Source organism: Heliangelus exortis, chromosome 2 (assembly GCF_036169615.1).
Source record: "Heliangelus exortis chromosome 2, bHelExo1.hap1, whole genome shotgun sequence".
NCBI classification, from domain to species: domain Eukaryota; kingdom Metazoa; phylum Chordata; class Aves; order Apodiformes; family Trochilidae; genus Heliangelus; species Heliangelus exortis.
In genome coordinates this window covers 50774068-50784215 of record NC_092423.1, presented here as the reverse complement: position 1 = coordinate 50784215, position 10148 = coordinate 50774068, and the positions used below count along the sequence as shown (strand labels likewise).

The following is a 10148-nucleotide window of genomic DNA, read 5'->3' as shown; positions in this document are numbered from 1 at the left end:
TGATGTGGTTGTTGCCCAGGTGAAATGCAAAACAGTCAGTTAGAAAAATTAGTTATCAGAGTGAAGCTGTGCAGGCTCCAGGGAATTGCTAGTATTAGTGCAACTGCTTCTAATGATGAAAACTCAGGTTGCAATGCAGAAACTGTGAGTGAGATTGCTAGTAGCAATCCCAAAAGCCCAGCAAGAAGAGAAAAGGTAAAACAAAATTATAATCCCTGTAATCATGATCAATTGATGACACTACCAGCTTTCTGTAACTGCCAAACTATGGCCTCATCTTCCAGGGTATCATCTATGAAGAGAAAAAGAAAAACTGTTTTTAGAGAGCTGTCTTGAGCTGTGGTAGTAGGGTCTTGGATTATGCCTTTCTCTCCATGGTGCCTGTTTCCCCATTGCTGGCCATGGAGAGACCTGGGGAGTTCAGCTTTGTGGCAGGTGCTTTGTAGGAAGGAGCCTCATTGTAGGTGTTGCAATAACTTACTGTTTTCAGTATCATTCAGAAAGAAATACTTGCTCCAAGCTCTAGAGGAGCTTGGAGCTTCCAGCTCAAACTTTTCTGAAGCAACATCACCACCAATCTTCACTCATTCATGTTTGAGAATACTTCATATCTACACCCCGTGAGATGGCTGATGTCCCTTGAACATAGGGAGAGGCAGAGAACAAGGTGTCTCCTTGTGAGAAGGCTTATTTAATCAGCTCTTCATGTTTTCTTCTGTGTTCTTCATGGCTGGGATCGGCCTGAGCCCAGGCAGTGTCAGTGACACGACTCTAGTCCGTGGCCACTTGGCAGTATTCTTCAGAAAACACCAGTACCCTGATGCAGAGGCAGAGTCCTGGCAGCTCTGTCAGCCTGAGAGAGGCTGAGAGATTCATCAAAATGTTTTACTTATGCAAGCAGGTATCTTCCTCACCCCAGGGAAAAGGGTTCCAAAGGCAAGCCTTGTGGAGAGGTCAGGGAAAAGATGATTAAAGATCAAGACTAGAGGGTTCAGCCCACAACCAGAGCAAAGGCTGCACAGAGTTTCCCAGCAACAGCAGCATTAACCAGGGGACTTCCAGAGAAGGGGAAACCCCAAGAAATTTCCTTTCAGTCACAGAACCAAACACAACTGTGGTCTGTGAGACAATGCAGGCATCTAAAGGCAAAGACATACTCACAGAGAAGAGCACGATCAGACAAGGCTCGTGCATTTGCTGCAGGTCTTACACAACCAACTTCTGCCTTCTTGTTTCTCTCATTAGATCTTGTTCTCATGCATATGCAGTACAGCCTTGTGGTTTCTCTCCTGATCCATCACCTACCAACAAGACATGCTGTAACGAGTTTCAGTGGGAAGGAGAGAACATGGCAAAACAGGGGGATGAGAAAGTCATTTCAAGGACCACAGGCTGGAAGTTGGCTTTTTGGGTTTCCTAACACAAGGTTTGCAACTTCATCTAAATTGTTCTCTGAGCTTGGAAAAATGGCCTTCAGAGAAACATCTGGTGGTGGTTTGGCATCCTGTAGGAGCTGACTTCCTAGTTAGTGGAAGACCTGGCCAAAGAACAACATAATTATGGCTAACAGTGGCTTTAAAGGTTTTTTTTCTGGGGGGTTGCTTCAGAACAGATGTTTAGATTGGAATGAGAATGGAGGTTGAACTGTCTTCTCCTTTTTAATTATGATGACTGTGGGTGGGGAAAGCTTTGTGGTGGTTTAGATTGGAAGGTGTATGGAAGGAAATCTCCACACAGCATTTCTGTTGGTTAAGCATTTGTCTTTCAGCCTCCAGAACCTGCCGCTCTCATCTTTCTCATAAGAGATGTAAGGCCAAGTATAGTTGAAAATGTATTTTCCCTCCTGCTTTGTACATTTTGTTTCCTGTATTATACATGATAAAGGAACAGTTATAGGGAGTGCAGCATTACGAATGGTGCTGTAGGTCTTTAAAGAAATGGCAGAAAGCAGAAGTTTGAAAGATGTACAGTACATTTTTTCCTCAGGCCTCTTCCTTTTAGGAGAGAAAAGAGGTGCTGAGGAACCATTGTATCCCACTGGTAAAATAAATTAACAAGTCTACTACTCTGCCTCCAATGTGTCCCCTCGTAGTGCCTGCAAATATTAACAATTAACAATTATTGTGCTGTGAAAGAAAAATAATTTGCCTTAAATTAGCACATTTTGGACTAAGCTTCAAAAAAACCTCACACCATCTAAATTATGGGAGCAGTTCTCTCTGCAGTTCTGTTGCTGAAGTTTGTTATTCACATAATCATCTCTATAGTCAAAAATATGGAACTGCTCCACAAAAGTTCTATTGGACCAAAATCTTTACAAATCAAGTCTCAGTATGATAGGAAGAGCTAGAATGGATAAAGATATTTTTATAAACAGGATGACATATGTCAGAATGGATACAGCATTTGATTCTCTAGCTCCCATCCTCTCATGATGGGATGTGGTCCTAGGATGAGGTCTAAGGGTGGGAGAACCTCACATTGCTGTTCTCTGAACCTACAAGGCCTAAATAATTTATTTTTAAATGCTACTTTATAAAACATTTATTTGCAAAACCATTTTAGGAAATTTCCTCTCTATCCAACCTCCACTTCTTCACTGGAGCCTGTTCTTCACTGCCATTCTTTTATTTATGTGAAATAATTTTTTTTTTCAAAAAGGAATTGAAAAAAATAGTGTTCTTTATAAACACACAAGCACTGTCACAAAAGAGAAGCTGTAATCTTTCACAGAGAAGCAGTGGGAATGGGAAGTTATGAGGAGGGTGTCGGAAACCACTTCTTGAGGAGGGTCTCATACATAGAGATTCATAGCATGAATCTGCATTTTCAAAATCCCAAGTCCAACTTTCAAGAATACCAGGCTCACTGAGGCCCACTGATTTTCATGAATGGGGAGGTTTCTTTATTAAGGCAAGTATTATTTTTTTCACTATCTATGTAGAAAACGATGCAAGGGTGATGTTGATTAGATTTTTTAGAAAGTCTGGGGACTGTTTTGAAGAGAACAGTTATGACCTAAATACTAGAAAGGGTTAAGAAGTTTGGAGATCTGTACACAGTCATCTGGGAGCAGGAGCAACAATGCCTAATCTGGCAATCCAGAGTGGGTGGCCAGAACATGATCCTCTGCAATTAGTTGTGTTTCAGATCACAAAAGTCAAGAAATGAGGTGATTTTAGAAAGCTCCCAGAGATCAAGGGACAATCTAGAAGCGTTCTACACAGTATATATTATAGAAGATTTGTTGGAAATTTCTGTTGAGAAGTAAATAAAAAGCTATGTATTTAGTGTATGTTGAAAGTTAATATTTCAAAACATATCTGGGGGCTTTCTCTTAGTTTAGTGGCATTAGTGAATTACATCTCCCTTGAATGATCATAGTGATTGACTTGTGGGTTTTTTGGCTCTAGGAAATAAATGGGACATATGGTACTAGTCAATATGTTCTTGCTACACCCATATCTGATGACAGGGTACAGTAGAATGACAAAATTATTCTAGTGAGTATTGATTGAAATTTGTATGATTATATTTGCACATCCCAAGTATATGCATTGTATGGTAGAAGTTAGGGTAAGGAAAGCTTTGAACTCCTACGGATATTAACTATTTATTTCATCACATTCACAAAATATGAGTCTTCAGTGTATAAATACAAATATAAGCTCTAGAAACCTAAGTCTCACGATAAGGTTTATATAAACAGAAAGAAGAAATTTAAATATTGTCTAGAAAATTTCACTTGTGTTGGATGGTATGAGAGCCTCCACTGCACTCAGAGTAGTCAAGTCTACTGTAGATAAAGGTGTTTCACCTCACACTGTTGGTCAAGTCATCTTTATGTTTTGATGCAAGTTCTGTTCCTGTAGACATGTTTGTGAAACCTATCTGAAGGGTGTCTAGGAGAGCCTTCTTATAGCTACTAGGGACTCTGTCTTTTTGCATGCCTTCACAAAGAAACTCTCTGTTGCACATGCAGACAGACCAGACTTATTGCACAGGCAGTGTAGGACGTCCACACTTGCTCATCACTCAGGCCATGACACCTTTATAAATTGAGGTCATTCCTTAATGTTAATGTGTGGCTGTGAGAGGCTTTCTCTTAGGGTGTATGTACAGCTTACATGCCTGAATGCTCCTAATGATAGTCAAATGTTCTGTAACCATAAAGAGTTAGGTTTTGGCCAAGTATGACATGAACAGAACAGAGGAGTCTGGGGTCTAAGTTGCTAACAGCATTCTCTTCTATGAAGCTGGCTTTCAAATTTATTTATAAATCTAGTCCACTTTATCTATGGTCTTGCTTCTGAGCCTAATGTAATCATTTAAATCCTGAAGCTGAGCTTTCAAAGACAAACAGCAAATATTGTGAAACTTGCTGAAACCGTGAGTTCTGGCAACACCACCTTTAAGCTGGCTCTGCAGTTTTATGTTAATACACCTACAATGTTTTTATACAGTGTTATTTATAAAACCTACTATCAAAAAGGTATATAATGAAATTTTATCTGTTTTCTACTTTATTTTGCATTTTACTTTAAAAGGGTGCACTGTGTACTATAATAAATGTTACCTGGAGGCCAGAGTCTGAATTCCTGGCTCACCTGCAATTCCAGAAGAGTCAGGCTTCAGGTGGAGAAGGCCACTTAATCGGTGTGAGGGAATGAGAATTAATTGTCTACCAGGTTAATGTACTCCAGAACATGGAGACCAGTTCATGTTGCCAAAACTGAATAGTTTTATTTTTCCGTTTCTTGGCAGGGGTTTGGTGATTTCCTGTACGCCCAAAGCGTGACTTCTAGGCATAAAGGATTTGACTAGATGATCCAAAACCATCAATGTCAATGATGCATGAGAGGATCCTAAATTGGTAAGAAAATAAAGGCTGCTTGTGTAGGCTTTTTCCAGTGCTAACTCCTGCGGTACTGGGATAATTTTATTCAAGTATCACAGTATGAGGAAAAAATCTGCCCTGGTAATTGAAACTTTACATCAGGCAATCGTTCATTTTAATATGTCAAATGTACACATTACAAGAAATGTTGAAAAATCCAGACTGGAAAACCCCAGGCCAAACCATATACCTCAAGATTGAAACAGATTTAAATTCCAAGAATAAGTAGCTGACAAAGATAATTTTCATAGATTAACATTTTTCACCTGGGTTTTATATATCTGGAAGAAATATACACTGCATTGGTTATGCATTGATCAAACTTTTATTGTGCCAGCTGTACTTCATAGACCTGAAAAAGTGATTCAAGCAAAACAAAAGAGAACATAAAAGCACAACTATAATGGTTTTAAATCCCAATGAGACAATTACAAGTTTGATTCCAGTGATGCAGCTGGACTACATTGGAAAACTAAACACTTTACACATATTAAGTAGATATGAAGGCTAGGACTAAGATTGTAAATAATAAATCCATCCTGCAGTTTTATTTGTAAAGTACAGCCCTTTTAATAAGTTGGGAAAATACAGCAATAAAATTCACACCAATTCATGTGTAAAAGGTAGTTTAACAGAGCTAAGATGTGTTAAACCAGATATTTTCTTTTTTTTTCTTTTTTTCTTTTTTCTTTAAAAAAAAAAAGTAAGCTGCACAATGACTAACCATTTAAATAAAATGACTGGAAGGCAGGCTAAATAATGTTGAAATAAGAATGAATTATGATTCCTTAGCTTTTGTGACTGTGCTAGCATACAATACAGTACTTTGTATTCATATTTCTTGGCCTGTTTTAAAAAAGAAAAGCCTGGTAATTGCAGTACATAGTACATAACTACAGTATATAGCTTTGCCCTGGGGGCTAAAGCGAAGAGTAAAGAGCAGGGCTCAGAAGCACCTAACAAACCACCCAAAAAATGATGTGAAATTTAAAACCCTGGACACATAGATGGTGACTGCCTGGTGACAGCAGAGGGGAAGGAGACATCCAGCCACCTCTGAGTGCTCTGTTCCCCAAAGCAGCCTTGCATTCAGGGGACGTGCATGGGGTCTCTGCCTTCAGGTCAGCCACACCAGCTAAATGTGACAAGCAGAGTATAAACCAGCTCTGTAGGCTGCTTCAGAAGGCATTCGAGAGACATTTCTGGAAGAAATTTCACCCTTTGGGAAACTGCTGCACATTGAGATGGATCACCACTCTCTACTGAATACTGAGAGATCTTATAGATGGTTTCAGCTGGATATCTCCAGTTTAGGTTATTTAAGTTGGGTGAAATAAGTCCTTCCCTAAGTAGGTGTTATAGCCTGATCCATCTTTACTCTGCCTCTTCTTGTGTGCTGGGCATACAGCTGGGCAGAGCAACCTGGGGAAGTTCCAGGGCTGTTTGAAGAAGTTTTGCATGTGTCTAAAATAAGGTCTTCGTTGTAGTTACTTCTGGATGGATGGATGGATGGAGCAGGATGTTAAGGGTAACCTGCTTTTTTAAAGGCCATGATCACCAGCGTTGGGGGAGAGAGGTGAAAATCTAATTATGAAACTGTTCTCCAGAATTTTGGCTCTCAGAATTAAACCAAAAATTAAACATAAGAACAAAAAACATAATAAAAACAAAATAAAACAAAAAACAAAACAAAAACCAACCACTACCCCCCCCAAAAAAAATCCACAACCCCCCAAACAAACAAACAAAAAAGAAACTAAAAAGACTGAAGCACAAAATGAAAGGCAACAGAAGGTTAAAATGTAGCAGATCACACGAAAAAGAAATGGGACACAGAGTTAGTCTGACATTTGAATTTTAATTCTTTGTTTTCCCTTTTGGAAAATGGAGGCTTATTGAAGCAATAACAAAACCTCCTTGTTAGAAAGGATCATTTCTGGTTGTTCTGATTTAACCTGAAACATTTCTGGGTGAAAAAAATATTTTCTTGAGATGTTCCCTTTTAATATTTTCAAGAAGAGTTTAAGGCTTTATAACTCAAACTAATGATTTTGGCACAATATTTTATTTAATTCGTGTTAAATGTGTAAAATGTTAAAAATTAAATACAACAACAAAAAAAGGATATTATCAACATGATTAATTTTAACATTTTAATCTTAACAATTTGTATGGATTTGCCTTCTTGAACAGCACCATTTTTCAGTCTCTTGGCTTTTTACCGACATTGTGAATTTTTTCCTCTGATGGGAAAACTATTTGTCATTTATCTTAATGTTTAAAATTTAGAAAGGTCTGTGGCTCAAATACTAGTCAACGTTGCACAGTCAAATTTTGGGTGAGCTTCAGTGAGCCGTGTGTTGATAACTGCGTGACTGGGGAGCCTGATGGGTTTGCTGCTTCTCTCGAGCAGAGGTAGGTCTGGGAGAACAATGTTAAATGCACCCTAAGGTTTATAAAGCCACTTTTCCTGAGAAGTGGGATTCAGACTGGTATCAGCCACCATTTGGCCCCAACCCTTGGGGACAGAGGGAGGGCAGGGATGGGTACCCAGGCAGCGGAGCTGCCCAAGCTGACAGACGTGGGGAGAGTTTGCTTCTTGCTTTATAAATGCACGCTTAGTTTGTCCGTAGCTGCTTCGGAATGGGTTTAAAGTTTGTGATTAACACCTCTACCGACAGAAAGGGAGAAATCGGATAACAAGCTGCAGACAAGGTCCACAGAAGTAGCGGCGAGAAGGCGCTGAGATGTTACGAGCATAACTGGTGCCACCTATAGGTAGAAGAAAGTGAACGGGTGGAGCCGCGCTGTGATGTGCTCATGAGGTGTTCGGCAACAGCTTCTTGATTTTGGCTGCAGGGGTGACTGGTTGTGCTGTTTGGAAGGTTTGTAAAACTGCTCTATTTCTTTATCCTTTCTAGTTTTTTTTTTCTAGTATGGAGATACTATTGCTCCAGCGGGTAGCTTCTTTTGCGGAAGTAAATTGCAGAACACAGATGACTGAAAGGTAAATACCGTACAAAATTATTTCAGAAAAAAACAAAACAAAAAAACCCAGAACACCAACCAACCAGCCAAACAAAAAAACCCCTCAAACCCCTATATTTTTATTATTTCACATTTTTACACTATAGCTAAAGAAACCTACAAACATCCTGAGATGAGAGGCACAAGGTTAGGTTTAGTTACTGTTTTGTAGCAAGACCAGATTAGAGCTGAGATAAAAAGCTGAACTAGAGTTGACTAAGAAAGAAAAAAAAACAAACATCCAAGAAGCCAGACTAGGAGCATATTGCATTTTTTTGGAAGTTTCAAGGGCTTCTCTTTAGCATTGCAGTCCTATTATGACTATTACTACTATCAAAAAAAAAAAAAAAAAAAAAAAAGAAATACCTCAGACCACATAATGTACTGGCATAACACTTTTGCAATTAGATAGAAACAGCTTAAGGAACTCCATGGGTTTGGCATCTAGCTCTGGGCACTAATCCCACTTCCAAATTTTATAATTTTCTGTAGATTTTAAGTCACAATGTCTTGTCCTCTTTTCTGTGAAAGATCCAGGGGATCAAGCAGGATAACATGAAATTCAGATAATTATAAGAGTTGGTAGAAAGGTTTCTTTCTCATGCTTCATGGGAAGATGAAGATCTGAGGCCAAACATATTGACAGTTGCAGAACTAAGCCCTGTTTTCTTAGTCAGGAGAAATCCCAAAATTGTTGAGCTCTCAATGTTCCTACAGTGTACATGTGGATTTAGGCAAGTTCAGGGCCACTATAAATGAGAAAATAATTATGCTAAATGCAAAATTAAATTGATTTTATGTGTGGGAAACTTATTCAATAAACACATGGAAAAACAGTAATTTCACCTGCTTAATCAAATATATATTTATAATAATAACTTTAAAATTTTGAGAGGAAATATGAATTTGAAGTTGACTTTGTCCTCTATTGCTTTATTTTTCAGCTTCCAGTGGAGTTTTAAAAAAAATTTTTTGCAATGATTTTCTTCCCAGCATAACTCAGGTATGTTGTAATTTTTCTACTTGTGTGTCTCTGTGTGAAGAACATGACATGCCTCCTGTGAAATATTGTGTTGCCTTTCCTCTCTTCCCAGTGCTCATCCTTGTCATGTGCCATGGCACTATATTTTTGTTCACTCTGATGTCCTATGTTCCACTTCCATTTGTTGATTTGTACTTACCATGCTTTGTATGGTGCTTCAAATTAGTAGGATTAAAGATAAAAAGACTTCACTTTTTTAAATCCCAGGACATCTTTTCTATCTGATGCTTTGTGTGTTGCTCTTTAATATCACTGTGAAGTATTTTATTGTTTGTGGAGTAAGGCAGAGAAGAAGGCAGCATGGCAGGCCTTTTTGTGAAGCTCTTCTCTGATCATCTTAGCTCCACTCTTATCTTCAGCTGATGAAACTTTAAACACGTTTTTCCTCTTTTTTTTTTTTTTTTTTTTTTTCTCTCTGTGTCTTTTGAAAACAAATCGGGCTACTGTTTTATTGGTGCGGATAAGTATGTGTCTTCTAGCTTGCCAAATAAGAAAGAGTGATCCTCATATCTGTAACAAGCACAAGTGATAGTTTTAGTAGAGTTCCTGCTAAATATCACTGTCTGGATTTAAATGTTTGGACAAAGATTAGCTGCCAGTAGAAAATAAATAGCATGAATGTTTAGTCAAGTTCTATCGTTCCTCCTGGTCAGATACTGCTTTTTTGTTTCAAAGCCCAGTATGACAGAGACACAATGCCTACAGAGAAGTCCTCTGATTTTGCTAATAATTGGATAGTTTTAAGCAAAATCCAATTCATGCCTTGGTGTACCGTCAGGAGTGAAAGAAAAGAGAGTTAAATCTAGGGATAGATCGTTAGATGTGTACTTTACAGCCCGTTTAAAATTGTCTGTAAAGTTGGGGTCACGGCTTTCAAAAATACAAACATTCAGTCACTAGAGGGAGACATGATCTCGTATAACCTAGAGCATGTCTACCACCACCAAGACATCAGTGATAAAAATTCCCATTTCGAGGAGTCTGTCATCCAGGCTGAAGTGTTACTGCCTTCAGGTGAAAGGTTGCTGATTGCTTAAACACCTGAGGGCTGTGATGACTGGAGAGAGTAAAAGAAGCCTTCGTGGCCCTGCCTGATCCTCTGCAATAGCATCAGTAATGCTTTCCTGCAAAACACACCTATGTGGGCCCCAGGGAGGAGATCGCCTTTAACTGAAGTGAGCA

The 10148-nt window shown here is 38.8% G+C and overlaps 1 protein-coding gene across 2 annotated transcripts in view; it reads right to left on the bottom strand.

Moving 5' to 3' along the window:
• Positions 1–10148, bottom strand: part of LSM5 (LSM5 homolog, U6 small nuclear RNA and mRNA degradation associated) — a 591871-nt gene that overhangs the window by 96044 nt on the left and 485679 nt on the right. The gene's annotated exons all lie outside the window — the stretch shown is intronic.